Source organism: Dipodomys merriami, unplaced genomic scaffold (assembly GCF_024711535.1).
Source record: "Dipodomys merriami isolate MVZ:Mamm:240054 unplaced genomic scaffold, mDipMer1.0.p SCAF_35, whole genome shotgun sequence".
Classification (NCBI taxonomy): domain Eukaryota; kingdom Metazoa; phylum Chordata; class Mammalia; order Rodentia; family Heteromyidae; genus Dipodomys; species Dipodomys merriami.
In genome coordinates, this window is record NW_027205048.1 from 3326456 (window position 1) to 3352642 (window position 26187).

Consider the following 26187-nt stretch of genomic DNA (forward strand, 5'->3'; position numbering starts at 1 on the left):
ACTTTGCAATCAAGTTACTTCATGCATCTGTGTTTCACTTCTCAACTTAATGGTTAGGGCATGAGTTTATATTTTAAATTTCTTTGTATAATCCTCCCTGTGTTTATTGTTCCTATCTAGGGCTCAAGAACTATCTGTTGCAAACCATGCAATTATGTATAGCTCTAAGATTTAAAGACTTGCATGCTGTCAAACTATAAGCTGATCTGGAAAATCAGATCCATTTGGTCTGTAGTTTACATTTTATAAACTTAGGTCTGGACAAGCCAGATGCTTAAATAGTGAGCTGGCATAACCTCTGCCTTCTATTCATCCAATGTAGGCCTTTGAACACCTACTATGCACTGCATTATGTTATAGGCAACTGTAAAGGTTTCTAAAACAAGGAAATTAGGAGGTCAGAGATGTAGCCCAGTAGTAGAACACATGTTAAGCACGTGTAAGGCCTAGGTTCAATCCTCAGCAACCCCTCCTCAAATAAATAAATAAGGAAATTATGGTATTAACTTGTCAGTATTTCTGACATGTTTATAAACTCTACTTTTCAGTTGCTTATTTCTCCCAAGAGATTGGCTTATATGTTGGAACCTAAGACACTTAGAGAATAGGCAGAACACGCAGCATAATGCTCACTTACATTCTAGAGTCAGAAAGCCTGAGTTTGAATTCAACCGCTAATTATTTTTTGCAGTGAGACTCTGAGCAAATTACATAAGTAACATGAAGGCCCTGGCCTCAGTTCTTTCATCTGTGCTATGAAAATAATAGTGCCTATCTTTAAGAGTTATTGAAGGTATGAAATTAAATAATACACATGAAACATTCAGTGTCTCAAGATACATAGTACTTATAAACTGATTTGTTGAACAATCACCTTTTTGTGCAACGACTTAAAGGTATTAAAAATATAATTTTTAAAACCATTCAGTGGGGTTATTTTTGGTTGGGGGAGGTGTGCTGGGGAGTTCTCATGCTAAGCTGGTGTTCTACCATTAAGCTATATGCCCACCCCGGTGCTAATGTGTTTTAAAAGCTCAAAATATTAGCTAGCAGAGTATCCTGACTAGTTCATATTACTTACCAAGCATACCAAGAGCACTGGACAAAAATAATACACTTGGAAACAAATTTTTGAACAAGGAAAAAGGGAATGAACACATATTTCAATTCCATTATGTTTCAGCATTAGGGCAGACACTCTACATATGATATTTTGTGGATCATTCACAACAATGCTGTCCAACAGGTATTATCTTACTTGCGAGGACATTAGGGCTGAGAAAGGCTATCTTGTCCAAGTTTCCATAGCCCAATCCATCCTCATTTGAATTCCTCTTACTAAAAAAAAGGAAGCCATTTGCGATTCATTTATGATTTCTTCAGACTGCACTGTTTCCTAGGATAGCAGTGATCAAACTGGTATTTGTGAATATCTTCTGTAGTGCTTCAAAAGTCTTCAGACCAATGCTCCATCCTCAAAGATTCTAATTCTCTCGCTCTCTCTAGCTCTCTCTCTCTCTCTCTGAGTGTATGTATGTGTGTATGTGTGTATGAGAGAGAAAGAGAGAGAGGGAAAGAGAGAGCGAGATAGAGAGAATATGTATGTAACTGGGTTTTGAACTCAAGATCTCATGCTTGCTCAGCTTGCTTGTTTGGCCAGTGCTCTACCATTTGAGCCTTGTTTCCAGCCCTGCTTTTTGCTGGCAAATTGGAGATGGAATCTCATAGAATATTCTTCCCAGACTTGCTTTAAAACTTGATCCTCTGCCGGGCGCTGGTGGCTCACGCCTGTAATCCTAGCTACTCAGGAGGCTGAGATCTGAGGATTGCGGTTCAAAGCCAGCCCGGGCAGGAGAGACCGTGAGACTCCTATCTCCAATAAACCACCAGAAAACCGGAAGTGGCGCTGTAGCTCAAGTGGTAGAGCGCTCGCCTTGAGCTGAAGAGCTGAGGGACAGTGCCCAAGCCCAGAGTTCAAGCCCCACGACTGACAAAAAAAAAAAAAAAAAAACTTGATCCTCTGAGTAGGTAGGACTGTAGGCATAAACTACCTGTGCACAGCACAAAGATTCTAATTTTAATTTATCCTGAAAGATTCTGGAGTATGGCCAGGAATTAACATTTTAGGAAACATTCCAAGTGATTCTGTTTTAGGTGGTTCCTAATCACCTAGAAATTCAATCATAAGAGTCAAAACACCTGTTTTAAGATCATCTAATGTGCATACTGAAAATTAGTGGCTGAAGTGTTAAGACCTACAGGACCATGTGTAAAAAGGTGCCTTCTGTATTTACAACTGGTGTGTATATACATATGTGTGTGTATAATACAATCAATTGCATTGCTTGAATTTGTTTTATAGTTTCTTTATGACTCTTAAGTTCACATGAATTTTTGTGTAGCCTGTAAGTGGGCCTCTCATTAGGAGTATAGTATTTGTCTCAGTTGTTTACTTATTTATGTAGGCAGGGTGATTAAAAGTCACTAAATAGAAAGTGAATACATTGAAATGAATACTTAAGAAAAAGAGAATCCTGAGGGTGATATTCCACTAAAGTTACTGGAACTTACTAAGTCTGATTACTTAAACAGTTGTATAAGGATCTGTCTGGTATTTGGCTGAGGTAATTCCTTTAAAATAAGCCATATAGGTCACACAGTACTAATAAAATATGTTGATGAATCCTTGAATATTTTGCCCTGATTTTATCTCCTTTGGGAATGGAGAATTCATTAGCTTGAGTTCCTTGTCAGTCCTCCCTGCCTTGTTCCCCAAGTACTTTCCAGACAGGTTTGGCATAAAGAAAGTGATCAAAATGTATGCAGCACAGCCAAGTTTCAAATGAATGGCTCATCTACCACACTGATTAAACACATGACACTGTGAACTATGAGAAGGCTGCTATGCTTCATTCAGTTTACTTTTCTGGCTGAGAACTTTACATTTGGGGGAGTGGGACAGGGTGAGCATTCTCTGAAATTCTTGGCTTTTCATACTCAACTACAGATACATATTTGCCAATCCAGGGGTAAATTACCAAAAGCTGAAAAGTTAATTAATTGGGAGCAGCAGGGAGAGAGAGTGGGGAGAGAGAGAAAGGCAGACAGACAGAGACACAGAGACACAGAGACCGAGAAACCTGTTTGCTTTCTGAAACAATAAGTAGTCAAACAAGTTGTTTAGGGTAAAGTCCTTTGAGCTAGATAATTAATATTGAATGAGTATTACCTTATATATTTATGTACTGCTTTGAAAAGTTCAAAGTGGTTTTTACATTTATGTATCTCCCTTGAATTTCACAACAATGCCATGAAGTAGGTAAAACAGGTGTTATAACCCACCACTGCCACTTAAAAGATGGTTTAAAGTACAGGATGTCCAGAAACTTGTTTGAGTCACATAACCAGATGGTCTCACAATCAGAAACCAACACATCAGGATTTGAAAACTCCAGCCAGTGTTTTCTTGGCAGAAAGTGACTCTGACACTGTTTGATCTACCCAGAGTTCATGCAGAGATTTGTGGCTACAATTTAATTGGAGAATACAAATCAGGCAAGCCTAAAGAGCTCTACAGAACAGAGATTGTGTCTTTTACATCATGACTGCTTTAGCAAAAGGGTCGTAGAGAATGGAGTCAGTTGTTTTCCACAATGCAAATTAAAAACAAACAAAAACACTTTGTAATCAGTTTCAGGGTAGTTGGGGGGCAACTCATTCATTAGATCCGCTATTTTTTTAAAAGTATTTATTAAATGCCTTTTATCTGTATGAGTCTGCTCCATGCGTTTAACTTATTCTTTGTAGAGTTGTTTTGAACTATATAGATAATTGCCATTTTATTCATTGCTCATTACCACCTAGATGAAAACCTTCCAAATTGTGAAGAAAAATAAACAGAAACAGATGAAAGACACTGGGTAACTAATTTCCTTCAATTCTCTCCCTGTAGAAGACTTCTTTTTTTTTCTTTTAAAATCAAGGTGATAAACTACCCTGCAGGTATGCACAACACCAAGTGAGTTTGCTATGGCATCTAACATAGCACATATTTGAACCCCAATGCTTCCCTGAACCTAGGGAGACTGACTGGCTTAGACTGCTGCGAAGTTCCAGAAAGCATCTCTGAAGGCCGGAGATAAGTCTCTACTAGAGTTTCCTCTCCAAAAAGAACTTTTTCTCTCAGTAGGCATGTTTGAGGATGTAGACAAAGGAAAGAGGCTCCAATAGGAGCCTGGAAACAACCCACAGAAGTGGTTGAAGGCCTTGTCATTTGGGTGGAAGATAAATTTGCTAATGGGTGGTGAGGATTCCCCAGGGGATTTGTTTGTTTGTTGTTGTTGTTGTTGTTGTTGTTGTTCAAACAGTCCTCTGGACAAATTTCTTTCCTTGTGTTTATATATATATATATATACTAAAATTTCTCAGTTAATATATTTCTTTAGTTTATACTATGTGCATACAGTGTCATTGAGGCTATTTTTGTTGTTGATGTGATAGGACCCACTTAGGCCTTGAAATAATGTCTATGTTCATACACATTATTGTTATTATTACTACTACTAGTAGTAGTAGTAGTGGTGGTGGTGGAGGTAGTGGTGGTGGTGGTGATAGTAAGGATTGAACTCAGGGTGTCAGGCAGGTGCTCTACCACTTGATCCACCCTGCCAATCTTTTTTTCTCATTGGGTATTTTTTGAAATAGAGTCCTGACTTCTCCCCAGCCAGCCTAGACTGCAGCCCTCCTACTTGTGCCTCCCCATGCCACTGTACCCAGACATTTGATGTAAGGTAGTCTTCCTCAACATTTACGCACAGGCTGGCCTCAGACCATGGTCCTCTGATCTCTGCCTCACAAATAGCTAGGATTATAGACTTAATCCACCCTATCCATAATATGTATTGTTCATTTGCCTTATATGTCCAAGAATAAAGACTCAGCATTAACCAGCTCTATCCCTGATTTTGTCCCCACTTTGGTTCTCTGGGTTTCTATAGTCTCCACTTGTAAAATTACAGGTTCACAGTAGGTGAGCTGTAAACTTTGTTCCAACTCTACCGTCCAATGAGGCTCCAGCTTTTAAATACTCCAGTTATAGTTAACCTACATCAAAGCACTCCAATCAGCACCTTTAGCACGCAGGTAGGGTTCTGCCTCAGGGAAATTTGTCAGAGTTCAATATAGAACCATAATTCCAAGAAAACTATGTTTATTTGCTTTATAGAATCATTTTTTGATTTGCAAAATAATTTCAGAACTGCAAATAACAAACTCCAGATGTGAATTAAAAATAAAGAATTAATACATATTTTCAGGAAAAGGAATTTAGAGTGGGACAGATAGACATTAAATAACAAAATATAAATATCTGAATGTCACAAAAATCACAGTATTTTTGTAATGCCAAGGAATCCTGATGTCTCAATTCCACTTCACATTTTAAAATATAGGAACTAAGATCCAAATAAGATTAGTTACTTGCTCAAGACCGTACATTAATTAAGGAGGCATGTGCAAAGAAAATCAATGACAGAATATTTTCCATATTTTTCTCTGTTCATATTTGGAGACTATACTTTCACAGCTCAAAGATGTTCAATCAAAGAACATTATTAAAAATAAAATTTGAGGTTATAATGCAGACTTGTATGAGTACATTTTAATACTTTAAATAGTAGATTCACTGTAGTAAACTAAGCCACTTGAATTTCTAAACTTTTCTGACATTTGAAATCACATAATATTTTGCTATTATTTTCTAAGATTATTTTACACATTATGTCTCATGTGGGTTTTCTTTTGTGTTTTTTTGTTTTTGTTTTTTGGTCGGTCATGGGGCTTGAACTCTGTGGCTCAGCTCTTCAGCTCAAGGCTAGCGCTCTATCGCTTGAGCCACAGTGCCACTTCCGGTTTTCTCGTGGTTTATTGGAGATAAGAGTCTCACTGACTTTCCTGTCTGGGCTGGCTTTGAACAGCGATCCTCAGATCTCAGCCTCCTGAGTAGCTAGGATGACAGGCATGAGCACCAGTGCCCGGCGTTGTTTTGCTTTGTTTTTGTTTTTGTTGGAGTCCGGTCGGTCACGGGGCCTGAACTCTGGGCCTGGGCACTGTCCCTCAACTCTTCAGCTCAAGGCTAGCTCTCTACCACTTGAGCCACGGCGCCACTTCCAGCTTTTTTTTTTCTGCTTATGTGGTGCTGAGTAATCGAACCCAGGGCCTCATGCATGCAAGGCAAGCGCTCTACCACTGAGTCACCTTCCCAGCCCATGGTGTTGTTTTCTTTAATATAAACTTTTAGCCAGCTGGTCACACCTGTAATCCTACCTACTCAAGAGGCTGAGATTTGAAGATCATGGTTCAAAACCAGCCCTGGTACCAAAGTCCATGAGACTACTATCTCCAATTAACCACCAAAAATCCAAAAGTGGAGCTATGGCTCAAGTGGTTAAAGTGTTGAGAATGGAGTAGAAATGCTCAGGGACAGTGCCTAGGTCCTGAGTTCAAGCCCCAAGTGGCACAAAATAATAAATAAATTTTATTGGCATACATCAACAATGCAAGGGGTTTTCAGTCCATAGTATAACCTGAATCACTTCATCCCTCAATTATATTCCCTTATCTCCTCTTACTTATCTTCCCCCTTTCGGCGATTTTTCTATAAATAAATACTTTTTAGAACATGTTACACATTAAAATATGTCAATCATGCATTCTAATAGTGGCATTAGCCAGATATGCTTACAGGTGTTAGGATTAGAACCCATTGCCCTTATTTGCATATATGAACTTTATTATTCCATTTCATTCTTGCACTAGTTGCTAAGTAGCTTCCCTCTCTAGGATCATTTTACTACAGTGATTGGAAATTAAATATTACCACGAATTGCTAGTTGCCTTCAAGACACATAGCTTTATTTATTTTTTGGCCATTAACCCCCATATCTGAAGGAAGCAGGGCTCTTTAAAACGAGTTGCTTCTAAGCATTTCATTGACTCACACTAATTTCGGTCCCTAGTCCCTCCCCCTTGTCACCCAGTTAATTTTAACCTTGACCTCCCACAGCTCTACTGGCTCTGCTAGGTCTAAAAAAACTCCGTTTCCACCCTTTTTCTGCCTCTGATGAAGCAATAGCGTGGAAAAGAAAAACAAAACCCACTCCTTTAAGAAAGATTCCGCCTCCCCTCTGAAAAGGCAGAGCGCCTAATGGTAATTGTGGAGTCTCTAAGTCATACATACACTTTACTACTCAGCATTGAGAGAAGCTGCTGCTGCTGCTGCTGCTGCTGCTGCTGTCCCAGCCTGCAGAGCGCTCCGGTGCAGCAGCCACACTGCAGGATCCACACCTACGAGCTGCACAGACACATCTACCACCCTGCAGCCGGGAAGCTCCGGATCGTCGGCGAGTAAGTGATCCTTTACCCATTTTGTTCAGAAACCGTGGGAAAGGGAATAATCGTGGAAAGGCTGTTCATCAGACATGCTTAAAATAATCCCGTCAATTTGCTTTCGCTCGGTTGGTGATGGGGTCTAAATTTGAGACCAGCAAATGCCCTGTGTAGTGGAGATGATGTGTATCTTAGGGTACTTTTTTTTTTTTTGCTTGCTATTCATAAGAGTTAAGCCTGATGTATGAAAAGCTTTCTTAAAAAACATTTTTTTTTTTGCTTTTCAAATGCAAGAAAACATCCAGCCACTCCCAGTCTCTCTCTCACTCAAATACTGCAGATATTTTTAAATGCCAAATAAAATACCGGGCCAAGCATTTTCTAAATGTCGCTTCCTCACCTCCTCCTTCCCCCAAGCCAAGTAGGTCCAGGTCATGATTGTTCAGGAATATTTGGAAATATATGTGGCATGGTTACGTTATTTTTGGACAAATGGGAGATGGTGGTGGACTCGGATTTCCCCAGCCTTCGTCCAGGAGAGAGGGAGAACAAGGCTATCCATGAATCACGACTGGTGCCAAGACACAAAATTCATTTTCCACACTTCCTACGTGGGGAGAGGAAACTACATGTTAATGGGCCCGTTTTTAGGTAAGAGGGGAGGGAGGATGAAGAGGAGGGGGCTCGTGTGAAGCCTCTGCGGGGGAAGAGGAGTCTGCAGATGAGGACGGAAATGGACTGTCGCCACCGCGCCTTGGAAAAACGACGGGGAGATAAGGATGGGGAGAGAAGTTTCTGGTTGTGTCTCAGGGTGGGGTTGACCCGAGGGGCCGTGAATCACTACAATGGCGCTCCGAGGGGTGTGCTGGCGGGTGCCTTCGCCGGGGCGGAGGGCGTGTGTGCAAAGAGCCTGGGGTGGCCGGAGAGCCCGGCTCTGGCTGGGAGGTCTGCGCGGCGGGCCCGGGGGAGGGATCCGCCGCCCCGCGCGTGGCGGCCCGGTGTCACCTGTGGAGGGATCCGCAGACCTGCGGTCCAGTGTGGCAAAGTTTGCCGGGCCTCGGGTGGCACTCCGAAGGCTGCCGGCCGCGCCCGGCCTCCGGATCCCCCGAGGTTACCCCGGGGCCCCCCCCCGGGCCCAAGGAGGAGCGCCGACGGGGGGAGGGGGATCCGAGGGAGGCGGGGCTGGCGGCCCCCGACCCGCACCTCGGCCGCGGGGAGGGTACGCGTGGAGGAGGGCGCCCCCACACGCAAGCGCGCGGAGACGCACCGCGAGGCCCGGGCGGGGGTGAGGAGGTCAGACCTCGGCGCGGGCCTCCTCGCGGCGCTGGCCTCACCCCCCCCCTCCCGAAAACCCGGCAGCCCGTGTGGGCCGCCGAGGCGCAACCTCGCGGGGGGAAGGGAGGGGTCGTCCAGGCTAGGGGAGACGTTTCCGAGGCGCCCCTCCTCCCCTTCGCGGTCGTGTTTCCGTGGGGGTCGTTTTCCCCTGCGGCTGCGGATCGGAGCTGCTCAGCGGGAAGGAGACGGAGTAGCGGCGCCAGGCAGCCGCCCCGCAGCAAACCCTCCCGCCCCGGGAGCACGTAGGCCCCCGCGCAGCGGCCGCTGCAGCCGCGGAGCGCGCGGATCCGGAGAGGGGGTCGCCAGGGGCGGGGCCAGGACACTGGAGGGCCACCCGGGGCGGGGCTAGAGAGCGCGAGGGCCCGTTGGGGGCGGGGCCTGTGGAAGGCGGGGCCACAACGCCGCGAGTTCGTTGGGTGGAGCCAGAGGCACGCAGCCCAGGAGAGGGGGTCGTGGGGGGCGGGGCCCGAGGGTGGGCCAACCTGCTGTGGGCTGGGCCTGTGGAAGGCGGGACCAGAAGGACTGTAGGGCGGAGCCAGAGGCGCTCAGAGGTCTGCGAGGCAGGGCTGTGTGTGTGTGTGTGTTTGGTGGTGGGGGGGGGGGTGTCTGCTTGTAGAGGGCGGAGTCAAGAGCGTTTGGGGCGTGGCTTCTGGGGGCGTGGCTTAGGACGCTCTTGGAGGAGCCCGGCCAGTCTCCGCCGGAGCGCGAGCGGCCCGGCGGTAACGGTCGCCCGGGCGAGGGGCGGGGGTGAAAGGAGTGGATTTAAGTTCTATCGCTTTGAAAAAACGGAGAGCAAAAGCTAGAAGCCTCGGCGACCCGGCGTGGCCGCTTCCTGCCGCCCGAGGCTCGGCGTCGCAGTCCTTCCCTCCTCAGTCCCCCTCCCCTTCCCCGGCCCTGCCCTCCGGAGCGGGGCTCGGCGGCCGCTGCAGCCCGGCGGCCGCGGCGAAGGAGGGCGGGGAGCACCAGGCCGGCCGCGCTGCTGCGAGGTAATCCTGCGGGGAGCGGAGGCGCCGGGCCCCTGCCCCGCCGGGCGCGCTCGGGGAGGGGACTCGCCATTGGCTGTCCCCGCGGCCTCAGGTGAACCTCTCTCCCGGGCGGGAGCGGAGCTCCGCGTGGGCTCCGGGAGGCGGACGCGGCGGGGAGGGGTCGCGGGGCGCGGCCTGGGGCCCCGCGGGGCGGGCCCGGCCGTCCGGGACGCGCTCCGGCCTGCGCCGGCGGAGGGGCGGGCGCGGGGGGGGGGGGAACTTTAAAACCCGGCGCTGCGGGAGGCTTCGGTGACTCGCAGACTGTTAGCCCGGAGGTGCGCCGCGGGAGGAGGGCGGCTTCCCGCGCTTGGCGGAGGTGGCCGGGCACGATCGTTCCGCGGCTTGGTTTTTGTTCCCCAATTACGACAAATAATAACAAAACTTTTTACGAGGTGAAAGTTTTCAACCACTGTTCTCGTCTGGCCCCCGGCCCCATTTTGGAAGCGCGGGCACGCACGCATACACACACACACCATACACACACACACCATACACACACACACACACACACCCGCCCTCCTCCCGCACGCGCGCACACACACACACACACACCCGCCCCCCTCCCGCACGCGCGCACACACACACACACACACACCCGCCCTCCTCCCGCACGCGCGCACACACACACACACACACACACGCCCTCCTCCGCCCTGGGTCACCAGCAGAGTTGGCCGGGGTCTAGTCGGCTGGTGTTTGGGGCATGAGCCCTGCCCTTTGGAGGTATGCTGCTGTTAAAGGCCACAGACAGGTACAATAAATTGGACCTATATTCAATCGACAAGAATGGCCTCAAGTGCACTTTTTGTTGTTGTTGTCCGTTGCAGAGATTTAATGTCAAGTGGGTGCCCGTTTGGAATGGGAGCGCAAGGGAAACCACTAAATACCCTTGGCACGTGTGCTCTGTCGGATGACCTGCTAAGAGTTGGGGTGGGATTTAACTCGACCAAGAGGCTTTGAGGCTTTGAGGATTATGTGTGTATAAGGTTGGTGAAGAAACAGATAAGATCCTGGAGCTTGGAATCAGCGACCTAAACATGTGGATGAGTTGTTCACATGGAATTATGCAAATTTTATATTTAGCAGTATGAAAATGGTTGCCTTTCTTGGGATGGATTTCATCTCCATCTGCTGGAAACATCCTGTTCGGGGTTATAGAAGTCTCCTAGTGAGAGTTGTTAAAGAGAATAAGTGTAAAGTGTAATTTGTCGTTTTAAAATTAAGGCAATTGACTGGTGAATAGATTTGTGTAATTAAGGTAGAAGACTGATTCATTTATAGAATTGTTACTTTTGGAGCGTTTGTAGAAATATTTTATGTCTAAAACTCCATTACATGTTACTTGATCTGCAGCTAATTTTCTTTTGCTTAAAATGAGATTAACTTTATGGAGGGAGGACCTGGGAAGGTCATTAGTAATGGTAGCTTTTAAAGAAAGAAAGCTATATTTATTTTGAATGTTAAACATAATTTAAGGAATTCTTGAGATTTGGCTCTGAGACATGTAATATGTTGCAGCTTTTTACATGTATGATACAAGGAAATGTCTGGTAAACACTTAGCATAAGACACAGAATCGAATCACACCTGAAAATATTTATTTTGCATGATAGGATAATATTTTTTGAGTGCAAGTTTCTTATTCATTTTCAAAATGAGAAAATTACATTATACACTTTACTATCTCTAGCCCCCCTCCTTTACCCCCAGTATATTGTTCTGGGATCTGCTCAGTGATACATTTGGTCTAATAGAATGGCTGGGTGGGGTGGGGGGCAGTCTAATAGTATAAGATTAGCAAACAGTCTACCTCCTATAGTAAATCCTAAATAGACATTGGTGTTCAACTTCTGAGTCTAAACTTCCTGATTTTCTTGAAATAGGCCAGTCTGAGTTATTTTATCACCTGCCCACAGGTGGTTAGTTTATTAATCCTGTCTCAAAGTAGTTTGTTCACAGTACTGAGCAACATGTATGAATGTCATACAGCCTTTCTGCTGAGGAAAGAAATCAGGTGAAAACATGGAAACCCAACTCTGAAACATCTGTTTGTAGAATGTTGGGCAGTGATCCTGCCAGAGTCTTGGTTTCCCCTAATTGTTACACATAAAGTAATCAGACTGGAACCTAGACTCAGTAAGTTAAGTGCTTTATGTCTTCATCCTCATGAGTGTATAAAATGACATCTTGTGTTGTGTGCATATGTCTGAGTTCTGGGGTTTGAACTCAGGACCTGGTCACTGTCCCTGGGTTTTTGTGATCAAGGCTTGTACTCTACCACTTGAGCCACAGCTCCACTTCTAAAAAGTCTTAAAGACTTTCTTACCTCTACTGGCTTCAAACCATGATCCTCGAAATCTCAGCTTCCTGAGTAGCTAGGATTACAGGTATGAGCGACTGGCACCCAGCTAAAATGACATCTTTTGAAGGCAGTTATATCATGCTACGTTGGACTGATGGGACTTTGCAAATATTTGAAACAGCCAGTATTTATTTGTTTTATCCCTCTGCCAGGCACTCTTCTAGGTATTGTACATGATTTAATTTATTTAATCTTCCCAACAGCCTAGTAACTAAACAGAGGCACAGAGAGACTACCTTGCTGGTTCTGGACTCAGACTGAAGAGTAAGCCCATATAACCCTGCTGCTATTTCATTCATGGTAATAGTTGCAAATTAATAAAGAAATTTTCACTGAAGCTGGGCGCTAGTGATTTATGCCTCTAATCATAGCTACTCAAGAGGCTGAGATCTGAGGATCATGGTTCAAAGCAATTCTTTTTTTTGGGGGGGGAAGGGGGTCCGGTCGTGGGGCCTGAACTCTGGGCCTGGGCGCTGTCCCTCAGCTCTTCAGCTCAAGGCTAGCACTCTACCACTTAAGCCACAGCACCACTTCCAGCTTTTTTCTTTTTTTGCTTATGTGGTGTTGAGGAATCAAACCCAGGGCCTCATGCATGCAAGGCAAGCGCTCTACCACTGAGCCACCTTCCCAGCAGTCCATGCAATTCTTTTTTTTTTTTTTTTGGGGGGGGGGGGTCCGGTCATGGGGCCTGAACTCTGGACCTGGGCGCTGACCCTCAGCTCTTCAGCTCAAGGCTAGCGCTCTACCACTTGAGCCACAGCGCCACTTCCGGCTTTTTTCTTTTTGCTTATGTGGTGCTGAGGAATCGAACCCAGGGCCTCAGGCTTGCAAGGCAAGCGCTCTACCACTGAGCCACCTTCCCAGCCCATTCCATGCAATTCTTTTTTTTTTTTTTTTTTTTTTTGGGGGTCCGGTTGTGGGGCCTGAACTCTGGGCCTGGGCACTGTCCCTCAGCTCTTCAGCTCAAGGCTAGCGCTCTACCACTTGAGTCACAGCGCCACTTCCGGCTTTTTTTCTTTTTGCTTATATGGTGCTGAGGAATCGAACCCAGGGCCTCAGGCTTGCAAGGCAAGCGCTCTACCACTGAGCCACCTTCCCAGCCCCCATGCAATTCTTATCTCCACTTAACTACCAGAAAATTGGAAGTGGCTGTGGCTCAAAGTGGTAGAGTTCTAGCCTTGAGCAAAAGAGCTCAGCCACAGCACCCAGGCCCTGAGTTCAAGCCCCATGACCAACCAAAAAAAAAAAAAACCAACTTTACTGTATTCCTAAAATTATGGGCTGTGTATGTCTGGTTTAGAGTTTAACCACATCTATATATCCTCTTGTGTTAATACTATCATCAGGCTGTGCTTAAGCCTGAAGGATAATGATTAACCCGTACAGAGTAAGTCTCCTTTTGACTTTGGGAAAGGGTTTATTTTCCCACATTTTTTATTAGCATTAGTTACTTGTCCAAAGGGATTTTATCTTGACAAGTCCATGTATGCATACAGTGTACTTCGATCAGATTCATCTTCTCACTCTCTGTTCATCCTCTCTCTCCCTTCCCAAACCAATCTCAAGAACTTTCATTGTTCCACTTTCACACATGTATATAAATCATTTTGATCATATTTATCTTGTTTCGCCCTTTCTGTTTACCTTCCTTTCTCCCACTAGTGCCCAAATCCTAGACAGGACCTACTTTGTAGTCCTGTCATTTTTTTTTAATGTGTAAACATACATGAATACATACTTGGAAGTACTGGGGGTCAAATCTCAGGGCCTACTGCTTACTGGACTTCTGGTACTCTACCACTTGGACCATACCTCCAGCCTGGCTTTTTGCTTTTTTTAAGAGATGGTCTCTAGTAAACTTTTCTGTCAGGGCTAGCACTGAACTGTGATCCTCCATATCTCAGTCACCTGAGTGGCTAGGATTAGAAGCATGAGCTACTGTTGCCCAGCTAAGTGTGTGTTTAGACTAAGTTTGGGGCTGGAGTATTTAATTACTAATGATGTTACTCTTTTTTTTTTTTTTTAAATCTTACTAGATGAGTAGATAAGACTCTTAATGGGACAGTGATGCCATTTGGTTCTTTACTATATTAGCCTGACCTTTGTTCTGATTACTAAAACCATATCAATCAGAGGTAGATCTTTAACTGAAGCTTGCTCTAAATACCTCCCCTGAGTTGCTTCCTAAAATAACTATAAATGAAAAGGTATTTATACATTTCTGTGGTTTTACACTTTTTCATTCCTCAAGGAACAGTGTATTGTTGTGTCACACAGTTGATGTCAAGCAAATTAATTATGAAGTTAGTAGCTGTTTAAAGCTATGTCTACAATTATTGTAACTACCTGATACGTCCTTTGCTAATAATTTAGTGAAATGTGATGTTAGAAAACAATGCCTAAAAACAAATATATATTGAATAAATAAAATGCAAGCTGTCTTAAAGATACAGCTTGTTAATACTTTCTGCTATAATTAATAGTGCTATTTCATATTCCTTCAAAAGTGTTAACTATATAGAATTAGACTAGAAAAAAACCTTTAAATGTCTAGTTTATAATACTCTTTCCTTTTAAACATAGGCTTATTTTAAATTATTCAAATTTAATTTGAAATTAGTTGAACAATCACAGACTGTCATGTCATTGAAATTCAGAGAGCTTAATACTTTATTTCATTTCTCCTGTTAATTCTCTATCATTTGAACTTAGGGTCTGTGCCACAGTATTTATAGGGAAGAAAGCTATTTGGTCTTTTGAGTTCTGCCAGAGATTAAATTTCTTGGCTCAAAGCCAGACAATCTCAAAATTTTACTGTAATGGGTTGTATATATCAGGAAGTCTCTCTAACAACACAAATTGATTCTTTCACTGAATGTAGCTTGAAAGAAAATGTTTGCCATTACTTTGATGAATTTGTAGTAGTTACCTCTTCAGTTTTGCCTTTGAAGTTTCAGTTACTAGTTGTCAACCGTAGTCCCAAAATTTATAAATGGGAAATTCCAGAAATAAATGATGTTTTATTCCAGTATATTGTTATAATTGTTTTATTATTGTTTTTCTCCTACAGGGCCTAATTTATAAATTAAACTTAATCACAGATATACATAGGGAAAAAATAAAAATTATTCACCATTTCAGTACATGTTTACTTAGTTTATTTAGAGTTTAAAAAAGTGAAGTGTTGAAGAAGAAAAGAGGTTTGTGGATATTTTGTTCATTTCATGTGTGCTTTAATAATGTTGCTCTTAATAGCCAAACAAATTCAAAATAAGGTTTAAAATTAAATTTATTGCAGTTGAAAAGATAGTTAAATGGTAGGAAGGTACTGCTCGACTTACCTTAAAGCCTTAGATGTTGCCATAGATGAGAATCAGAGGCCCTTGTTTCCTTGAAGTATTTTTGGTTTTCTTTGAAAAGCTGCATTAACTATCTTTTTCAAATTTCTAGGACATTATGTACTATACTTAATGAAGAATATTCTAGGAAACTTAAAGGAAGAAAGTGTTTTTCAGAATTGTCTAACATAATCCAAAAGGAATAAAATCAAGATACCTTTGGCTTTTAATTCTTTTAAATTTGCATCTTGAGAATACAGTGTAGATTATGAGTCTTAACTATAGTGAAAGCTGAACTCTTAAGTATATGGTTTTACCTTTATAATGACATTAGATACAAATGGAGCTTTTACCTGAAGTCAATCAGACTGGTCCAATTCATCTCCCAATACATTGCACTTTTCTTTCCTTCCCTCCCTTCCCCCCTTCCCCCCTCCCTCCCTCCCTCCCTCCTTTCCTTCCTTCCTTCCTTCCTTCCTTCCTTCCTTCCTTCCTTCCTTCCTTCCTTCCTTCCTTCCTTCCTTCCTTCCTTCCTTCCTTCCTCTCTTGTTTTCAAATTGGCTTTAGTTAAACCTTAGTTGGTAGTGCTAAGATTCACTGTTATCAGATGAACTTTGAAACTTCTTTGTTTCAAATTTCCCAAAACTAAGACTGAAGATACTGGTATGTGTATGCATCACATCAACTAGCATTTTAAGTTTGCTACTTCCTCAAACAAAACTATAGTTTCAGTTTCAAGTTATGAAATTCGTGTGTGTGTGTGTGTGTGTGTGTGTGCGCGCGCGCGCGCGCATGCAACTGTTGAGGGTAAAAATATGAGCAATTTAGGGGAAGTAATAAAATGTTCTTAAAACACTTTTTCTTGGGTTACTGGTTACTTGCACCTATAATCCTAGCTACTTGGGGGGATATCTGAGGATCTAGGTTTCTAAGTCAACCCAGGCAAAAAAGTCTTAACCAGCAAAAAGCCAGAAATGGAGTTATGGCTGAAGTGGGAGAGTGCCAGCTTGAGCGAAAATGCTGAAGGTGGTGCAGTGTCCTGATGAAGTTCAAGCCCAAGTACTGGTACAAAAAAAAATCAGTTTCTCAGGAAGTTTGTGTGTGTGTGTAAAACTTTTAAGATAATTTTAAGGCTCATATTTTAAGGTAAAGCAATATCAAGGCAAGCATTGGATTGAACAAGATTAAAACCTAGCTTCCCTGTAAGACACATGAAATCATTATTCTACTATTTAACTCCCATTCTCTTTATCTGACTCCCAATCCCCTTATATTATTCCCTCCTCTTTTTCCTACCAAGAATTACTACCTCTTTGGATGGAAGGCAAAAGAAGTACAGGTATGAGTCAGCCTGTTTTAAGCCCTGTGGTTGTTAGTTGGTTGCCTATCAAGGAACTAGAATTCCAACAATATAGAAAACAAGCAGGTTAAAGAAGTACTAAATGTTTCAGGGACTGGTTTATAGCTTTAATTTGCTACTGTCGGCAATGTTTCTGTTGTGGTCTTCCACAATGGCTCAACTCTTCCTGCACTAGGACAGCATTTCCATTTTCCTTTTCTATACCATATACTCATCTTGTCATTTTTGATATGTTGCAGTGACTAAATGCTGTAGCAGAGAGATGGATTTACTCAGTCTCCTCATAGAGAAGATAATTAGGCTTATTTCAGTAAATAATTAGGCATATTTCATGTCTAAAAATATATGGGGGGGATGTACTCAAAGTCTCCCCAGGGACTTTTAAGAAGCACTGCTTTTATTTCTTTATTAGTTAAGAGTCAGCAACTGTTAACTGCATCATCACTTACTTGCTTAGTGAATGGGATAAAGATTCTGTAAGGTCTTTTAATATCCATGTAAGTAACTAGAGAAGAAAGGTTTATGGTGAGAGCTAAAGTAGCATTGGGGATGTGCACAAGAATCTTGGATAGTGGAGTGCTGGGAAAGAGTGGCACAGATTGATGGTGGAAAGAGGAAAGAGACTAGTAATGAAGTTGATACATTGTTCTTATACCATACTCCTATTACTAACTTAAAACTCTAAAATAGTGTATTCCTTTTGCTTTTGCTTATGACTTCTTTTTTGGTCGGTTGGTTGTGGGGTCTGAACTCTGGGCCTGGGCGCTGCCACTCTCAGCTCTTCAACTCAAGGAGAGAGCTCTACCACTTGAGCCACAGCGCCACTTCCAGCTTTTTTTTTGCTTATGTGGTGCTGAGGAATCGAGCCCAGGGTCTCATGCATGCAAGGCAAGCACTCTACCACTGAGCCACCTTCCCAACCCTTGCTTATGACTTTTACAAAAAAATCAAAGACAGTATACTGTTTCTTCTAGACAAAGGCAGAATTTTTCACTTGAGTCATGCCTCCCGACATTTTTGTTCTGGTTATCTACCAGATAAAGTCTTGTTCTTTTGCCCAGGCTAGCCTGAAACTGCATTCCTCCTACCTACTTCTCCCTTGGAATTGGGATTACAAGCACACAGATTGTTTGTTGAGATGAAGTCTCAACTTTTTGCCCTGCCTGGCTTCAAACTAAGATCCTTCCAATTCCCCAATTTCCCAAGAAAAGGAATTGCAGATGCATCACCAAACTTAACCAGAAAGGTAGAAAATTTTAACGTGGTTTCCATCTGATTGCTGGAAAGCTCACTATCAACAGTATATTATACTAGAAGGAATTTCCAAAGCTGTCTGCCTTTTCAATTTTGAAGGAAGATCTGAAAAAAGAAATGTGAAAAATTATTCATAACCCAATATTCATCCATGAATTTTTTATTCAAAACCAGATCTGCAGTGATTTTTTTTCAAATATACTTGATCTATTATGTGGATATCAAAAATTATTTTCAGGGCCAGGCATTGGTGGCTGAGGCTGAGATCTGAAGATCCATTTTCAAAGCCAGGAAAGTCCGTGAAACTCTTTATCTTCAGTTAACCCAAAGAAAATGGGAAGTGGAGTTATGTTTAAAGTTGTAGAACACTAGACTAGATTTGAACAAAAAAGCCCAAGGACAGTGCCCAGCCCCTGAGTTCAAGGCCCATGACCAACAAATCAAAAACAATTTTCAGCCAAGATATTGAAAATAATCCTTTGTTTTAGTGAGTGTTGATAATAGTAAAATCATAGTTTCTCTAAATACTTTGCTATTACTAGACAAGGATCTGGTCACAAGTCTCTGGAAAGTTGTCCCAGAAGGAGGAGGGAAGGAATGTTTTTTTTTTTTTTGTCGGTCATGGGGCTTGAACTCTGGGCCTGAGCGCTGTCCCTCAGCTCTTCAGCTCAAGGCGAGCACTCTACCACTTGAGCTACAGCGCCACTTCCGGTTTTCTGGTGGTTTATTGGAGATAGGAGTCTCACGGTCTCTCCTGCCCGGGCTGGCTTTGAACCGCGATCCTCAGATCTCAGCCTCCTGAGTAGCTAGGATTACAGGCGTGAGCCACCAGCGCCCGGCGGAAGGAATGTTTTTAAGCTTAGATAAAAACTATTTGTTTTCCGTAGTTATGGCTCCAAGATACAGATTATTTAGTAATCCCTTGAATTAGGTATATTAGAATTATGAATTTATTTGATATCTTACAATATATTTGATATCTTACAATAATGTCAACTTCCCTAGGCTCTTTTTTTTTTTAGTGTCTGTAAAAGACATCAATTTTAGATGAATGCAAATGCTAGAGGAATTTTGACTGTCAGTTAAGTACTTCGAAAAGGGAATCCTGCTTTATATCACAACTCAAAGTCATAGTATATCATGCACCTGAGAGTTTGTTTAATTTGGGCTCTGAGGGAAGAGTGCCATCTACTGAATGGCCAGTATCAAGTTGAGCAACCTCTCAGTTTTCCTTACAGAACTTTCAGACAATTCCTGCCTCATTTGGAGGATTTGAAAGGATCTTAGTACCAAGTGGAATTGTTGCCTGCTTAATTTTAATTATGTTTCCCAGCAGGAGGCCTAAATGCATGATGAAGAACTAATTCTGTACTTATTGGAATGCATGGGAAAGGAGAAACCTTAAGAAGTTGGGACTTATTTTAAAAACAGTCTAGCAATGATGAAATAATTATTGTTAAGAAAAATACTTTAATGAGGCTTTTTTTTTTTTTTTAAATCAGTAGGTCTGGTTGCTGATGGCTCCTACAGACAGTACTTGAATACTTTATTTTTCCTTTGCTTTTTTTTGGTTTGTCTCAGTTTCTAAGGTAGTGATTCCTACTTGAATGAATTCACTCTTTTAAAGAGAACTTTATTTTGGTGGATTTAGTTGTCTCCTGTTTTTCCTTTTTCCTGTCTTCCAGACTGCTTGTAGTAGTACCCAGGGATAGAACTGGAGGTAGTATATCCATTTGTTACAGCTCAGTAGAGGTTTGAGGTAGCTCAAATAGGCCTGTCAGAGCCAGACAAAAGGGAACTTTGACAATAAGAATTGAAAGAAAGCATTGAAATTGTTAAAGTAAGAGCACCATGGTTGTTGTTACATGTCTGTTATATGTAATTAATTAGTAACCTTTTTTCTAGTCCTTAAAATCTGCTAAGGATTATGTTGAGCACTACATAAATTATCTGAAGTTTAATGAAGAAACTGAGCCACCTTCCCAGCCCCCACTTCCGATTTTTTTTGGAAGTTCATTGGAGGTGAGAATGTCAAGGACTTTGCTGCCTGGATTGGCTTTGTGCCACCATCCTCAGATCTCAGCCTCCTGTAGCTAGGTTTACAGGCATGAGCCATCAGCACCTGGTTTATGAAATCTATTCTAAGTCCAGTCATTCTTTCAGATCTTCTGGCTTTTCAGGGAATTATACTTTACCATGTTGTTTCCAAAAAATTTCCCATAGGAAATAAAATACATAGCTTCTTGGAGGTCTGATGCTTTTGTCAAACATCAGAAAGTACAGCAACAGTTAAGACAACAGTACAAAGAGGTTATTTGCCAATATGTGATGACAGACACAGAAAACAGATTTCATAGGTCAGCTTATAAACACTGGATCCTAAAGAAAGTATTTTCCTTTGAGGTAGAACACTTTGCTTTTAAGTGTGAAAATAAAAAGAGCAAGATAACTACTCTTTAAAAATGTTTATTCTGGGGCTGGGAAGGTGGCTCAGTGATAGAGCGCTTGCCTTGCATGCCTGAGCCCCTGGGTTTGATTCCTCAGCACCACATAAGCAAAAAGAAAAAAGCCGTAAGTGGTGCTGTGGCTCAAGTGGTAGAGCACTAGCCTTGAGCTGAAGAGCTGAGGGACAGTGCCCAGGCCCAGAGTTCAGACCCCAGGACTGGACCCCCCCCCAAAAAAAAATGTTTATTCTGCAATGAAATAGTCGGATGCTCCTCAGTTAACATGGTGAAAAACAGTATCATAGAGTTATCATTATAATCCCACAATTTTATATTCCTGTTAAAACTTGTAAACGAGGGGCTGGGAAGGTGGCTCAGTGGTAGAGCGCTTGCCTTGCGTGCCTGAGGCCCTGGGTTTGATTCCTCAGCACCACATAAGCAAAAAGAAAAAGCTGAAAGTGGTGCTGTGGCTCAAGTGGTAGAGCGCTAGCCTTGAGCTGAAGAGCTGAGGGACAGCGCCCAGGCCGAGTTCAGGCCCCACGACCGGACCTCCCAAAAAAAAACAAAAAAAATTGTAAACCAATGTCCATAGCAGCACTATTCACAATAGCAAAAAAAAATAGAAACTGCCCATATGTCTAGTAATTAACAAATGGCTAAATGTGGTAAACTCAAAAAAATATTATTCAATCATAAAAAGGTAATGAAGTTCTGATACAGACTACACATTATATTAAGTGACAAAAATCAAACACTTTTAAAAGGGCACATATTGAATGAATGAAAAGTGCAGAGTAGGCAAATCCATAGAGTCACACAGGAGATTAATGTATGCCAAGAACTGGGCAGAGAGGACTAGGAAGTGACTGCCTGATTTGTATTTTTTCACTGATAAAAAGATTCTAGAAATAGTGGTGATGGATTCACAATTTACTTTATTTTTTGGTGCCTTTCCTAGGTCTTGGGCTCAGGGCCTGCACACTGTCCCTGAGGTTGTTTTTTGGTTTTGGGTTTGTTTGTTTCTCAAAGCTTGCACTCTGCCACTGAGCCACAGCCCCACTTTTGGCTTTTTTGGTAGTTAATTGGAAGTAAAAATCTCATGGACTTCATTGCCCAGGCTGGCTTCAAACCACAATCCTCAAATCCCAGCCTCGAGTAGCTTGGATTACGGACATGAGCCACTGGCACGGGACTCATAACTTTGAATATACTAAAAAGTACTAAATTGTGCAATTAAAATACATGGATTATATCTCATTTTTTAAAGGTAATAGTATATATATGTATACATGGGAGCAACTGAAAATCAAGGTAAACCAGATATCAGAAACAACTGCTTTCCAGGAGAAAGTTAGATGAAGCAAAAATTAGCACACCAAACCAGATTTAACTTCATTTGTTTAAAGATGTTAAGATTCTTAACCTGTCCTGATGTAAATCAAAAGGTAATTGTGTTCCTTGATAAGTCATGATATGTCTAATATTTTTAATACCTATTTTCAAGGGCATAATTAGATGGATTAAAGAAAGCTCTATGTTTATTATTTCTATGGTTTTCATAAAGCAAGAACCAGCTTATATAAGTTTATGATATCTTGGTCTATTTTTCTCCATACCTACAATTTTGATTTTGTTGTTGTTGTTGTTTTGTTTTGTTTTTTGTCGGTCGTGGGGCTTGAACTCTGGGCCTGGGCACTGTCCCTCAGCTCTTCAGCTCAAGGCTAGCACTCTACCACTTGAGCCACAGCGCCACTTCCTCCATACCTACAATTTTGAAATATGGAACACTCAGCTTGACAAAAAATGCACCAACCCAGAAGATTAATACTTTCTTAAAGTATTTCTGTCAAATTTACTTGACTAGAAAGTAATGAAAGTACATAAAAGAATATTAGTTTTCATATACCACTTATCTTAATGTTATTTTACTAAGATATTTGTATAGCCTAAAATTCTCTCCCTCGATTGTAAGAGAATCTTTATTATAGTGGAAACTTCTAGAAGGCAAAGGTGTATATTATTTGATGGTTATATGCTTGACTTAATATGTTTTTATCATTTCAAGACTATATTTGAACTTGACAGGAATTATAGTATGAAGATGGGCATGTAACTGATACTCAAGAGCTATACTATAACAACAATTTAAAGGAAGTGCAGATGGCACACAGAAGGGAGATTTGGCCTGTTGGGATCAAAGAGGAAGCAGGTGGCATTGGATTTGAGAGCATCCAACAGAATTTTAACTGTTGGCAATGAAGGTGAATTACAGGCCAGGAGGGTATATTGCATAAAGCCACGTAGGTCTGCGGGGGTGGATGTGATGGAAAAGGCAGTAGGAGCAGTAAGGTTTAGCTAAGTACCAGATAGTGTAGGCCTTGAGTGCTCTTTTAAGAAACAGAGATATTATTTTGCAACACCTGTTTTAATTAGTGAGAGGCATAATCAAAAGTGTCTGAGATTTGGTAGTGAAAATGTCATGATAAGGGAATAAGTGTTGTCAAGATAGGATGCAGATGAACTAAGGCAATGGCTTTGAGATAGAAAGGGAGTGATAAACTGACTAAAAGTTTTATCTCCTTCCAAAATCTTAGTGTTGGAACTTAATCCCTCTCTCCCCCTGTGAGAACATTTTGAGAGGGAGACTTTGGACTGAGCCGTCATAAATGAGACTAGTGCCATATAAAAGAAACACTGGAAAGATCCCTTCCCTGTTCCTCCATGGAGTACTTACTAAGATGACCATGCTGTAAACAAGGAATCCATCAGACACAAAATCTGTTGATTTCTTGATCTTGGACTTCCCAGAACTATGAGAAATAGTTTGTAAGCCCTCTTGTCTGATCAGGGGTGGGGAACCTTTTTTTCTGCCAAGGACTGTTTGGATATTTATAAGATGATTTGTAGGCCATACAAAATTGTCAGTACAGGCAGATGAGAAGCATACTTGTTATTCTGTCATGTACCAAACAATTTTGTGGGTCCTATATGGCCTTTCATGCAGAATGTTCCTCCCTCTTATATTGTAGCAGCTTAAATAGGTAAGACCAGGAGGAATAGAACACTTTGAAGGCAAAAGTTCATAGAATTTGCTGAGCAAAAGAGAAGTTGAAGATTGTCGTTGGTAAAATTTTTTTATTTCAATTTATTTGTTTTCTCCGTATGTTTTTTAAAAATTATTTATGGTTATTATAAAGGTGATTTACAGCTAATGAGTACAGTTACTTTCATACGGTGTCTTCCCTTACCTCATTCTCTTCCTGACCCTCCCTCCTCCTATAAGTTGCCTAAAAGTTGTATAGTTTCCTTTCATCAGTGTTCAGTGAGTGCCACTACTGCACTTTCTCACTGTTTTTCCCCTCATGTTGTGTATCCTGTTGTGGGTGAAAATGTAAACATTCATTTTATTCTGTCTTCACTACTTTGATTTGTGATAAAGGTGAGACCAGTCCTTAAATCACTTCTGCAAATCTTGAAGGTATCACGTCTTCCCCATATGTTAAGATTTTTACAAACTTAATTATTTCTTAAATTGTTTTAGTGCTTGTCAACTATTACCTAATTGTCTAATCTGGCTTGTTTTCATTTGTGTATTTGGAAATGGGCAAGTAGTCATCATTTTGGTTAAAGATTAATCATTTTGCTTCCAGATAAAGCTGCATCCCTGTTTTGTGCTTGATTTTAAATTTTTGTTCAGTGGAAGAACAAGGAATAATTGAAGGCATTGGTATTACATTATAAAGTGTATTATTGCAGGAAGTCATATCATCTTGAATTGTTTTTCTTTAATAAAATGTAATCGTTTATCTCAGAACTTCCAGAGTAAACGCTGAGGACCAGAGTTTACTCTGAGGACCAGAGGGAGAGATAGGAGCATTACAATTTAAGACCAGGCATTATTAGTGAAGTCCTGTTTTGAAAAAAACAAGCTGGCCATAGTGATGTACCTCTGTAATCCCAACTATATATAGGAGGTGGAGGTAGGAGGACTTCCATCTGAGTGAGGCCTGCCAAGGACAAAAGTTCAAGACTACCAGATAAACAAAGCAAAAAGGACTAGTGGAGTCAAAACACAGAGCACTTGGTCTTGAGTTCAAGCCCCAGTACTGACAAAATGATTAAGCATAGTGAAATGTGAAAATGATTTTTGCTGTGTAAGTTTAGTAGAAAAGACTAGGAAGACTGCACATTTGCATGATGAAACTAATAAAGATAGGGCTCCTCTAATTTTGTGTGTGTGTGCACACACATATACACACGCATGCTAGGATTTGAACTCAAGGCCTCTTATTACCACTTGATCCATGTTCAGCTCCTCTTTTGTAATAGCTTAGCTATAGAAACAGTTGGTAAATAACAAAATGCTGAAACAAGGATACAGGTTGACCCATTGTAACAATGAGATGTACAAGACACCATGTTGAAAACGAACTTTACAACTTGGCGGGGCAAGGGGAGGGGGGGGGTGGGCAGGGAGGAGTTGGGGAGGTGGGGAGGGAAGGGATGGTAGAGAAAAAACAAAGGAGGGGGTAACAATGCTCAATAGGAAATGTACTCATCTCCTTACTCATGTAACTGTAATCCTTCTGTACAGTATCTTTACAATAAAAAATTGCAATCTCCAGCTTAAAAACATTTTGTTTATACTCATATGCCTGTTATTACTGTTTTTATACTGTCATTAACTCTGAATATTGCCTACCTGAAGCTTTGAGAGGAAAAAATTGTATACCCAAGAATGCTTACATTTTGACTAAGAGAAGTGAGAGTTAAATTAAATGGTCAAAGCTGGGTGCTGGTGGCACACGCCTGTAATCCTAGCTACTCAGAAGGCTGAGAACTGAGGATCATGGTTCAAAGCCAGCCTGGGCAGGAAAGTCAGTAGCACTGTGGCTCAAGCGGTAGAGTGCTCGCCTTGAGCTGAAGAGCTGAGGAACAGCGCCCAGGCCCAGAGTTCAAGCCCCCTGACCAACACACACACACAAATTAAATGGTCAACTTAAATAGGGCCAATTTGGCTCTCATGTCTAGGTTTTATAAAGGAAACTGGAGAATGTGGACCTAATTTTGTCATTTATCCCTTTAACACCTTTTAAGAATTGACTTGCATATGTTTGGGGTGGGGGGGGCGGGGAGAGGCACATGGAAGGAGAGAGGAAGGGTGACAAATGGAATCATATTCATTGTGCATTATATGAAAACTGCAGCCTCATAACTCGAGGGTAGGGATGGGAGGGAGAAAAATGAGAGAGAACAATGGGGGAGGTATCACATTGATCAAGATGCATTTTACTCATAACCTGACATACAGAATTGCACTCTTTGTACAACTACTCTTCCTCTTTCTTTCCTTCCTTCCTTTTCTTTTTGTGATAGTCCTGGGGCTTGACCTCAGGGCCTGTGTACTGTCCCTGAGCTCTTGTTGCTCAAAGCTAGTGCTCTACCACTTGAGCCACAACTCCATTTACCCCTCTTCTGGTAGTTAATTGGAAGTAAGAATCTCATGGACTTTTCTGACTGGACTGGTTTCAAACCTTGATCATCAGATCTTAGCCTCCTGAGTAGTCAGCCAGGATTATAGACGTGAGCCACTGGCACCCAGCTGTACAACCACTTAATAATAAAAGACATTCATAAGTCAAGTTTATCTGTATGCAGGATATTTAAGTGAAAACCCCAGGTT

At 42.1% G+C, this 26187-nt stretch overlaps 1 protein-coding gene across 10 annotated transcripts in view; it reads left to right on the forward strand.

The window, feature by feature from the left end:
• Positions 1 to 7089: 7089 nt before the first annotated feature.
• The window catches only part of Add3 (adducin 3), an 89301-nt gene continuing 70203 nt past the window's right edge, over positions 7090 to 26187 (forward strand). For 2 of the 10 annotated variants that reach the window (XM_069987940.1, XM_069987954.1), the window contains exon 1: positions 7091 to 7404. The gene's annotated coding sequence lies outside the window, so the exon portion shown is untranslated. Of the gene's footprint in view, positions 7405 to 8019; positions 8038 to 9255; positions 9273 to 9415; positions 9708 to 9779; positions 9799 to 12356; positions 12373 to 12393; positions 12409 to 22750; positions 22766 to 26187 lie in introns of those variants that run through there. The other 8 variants (XM_069987953.1, XM_069987952.1, XM_069987948.1 and 5 more) reach the window with 8 other exon arrangements.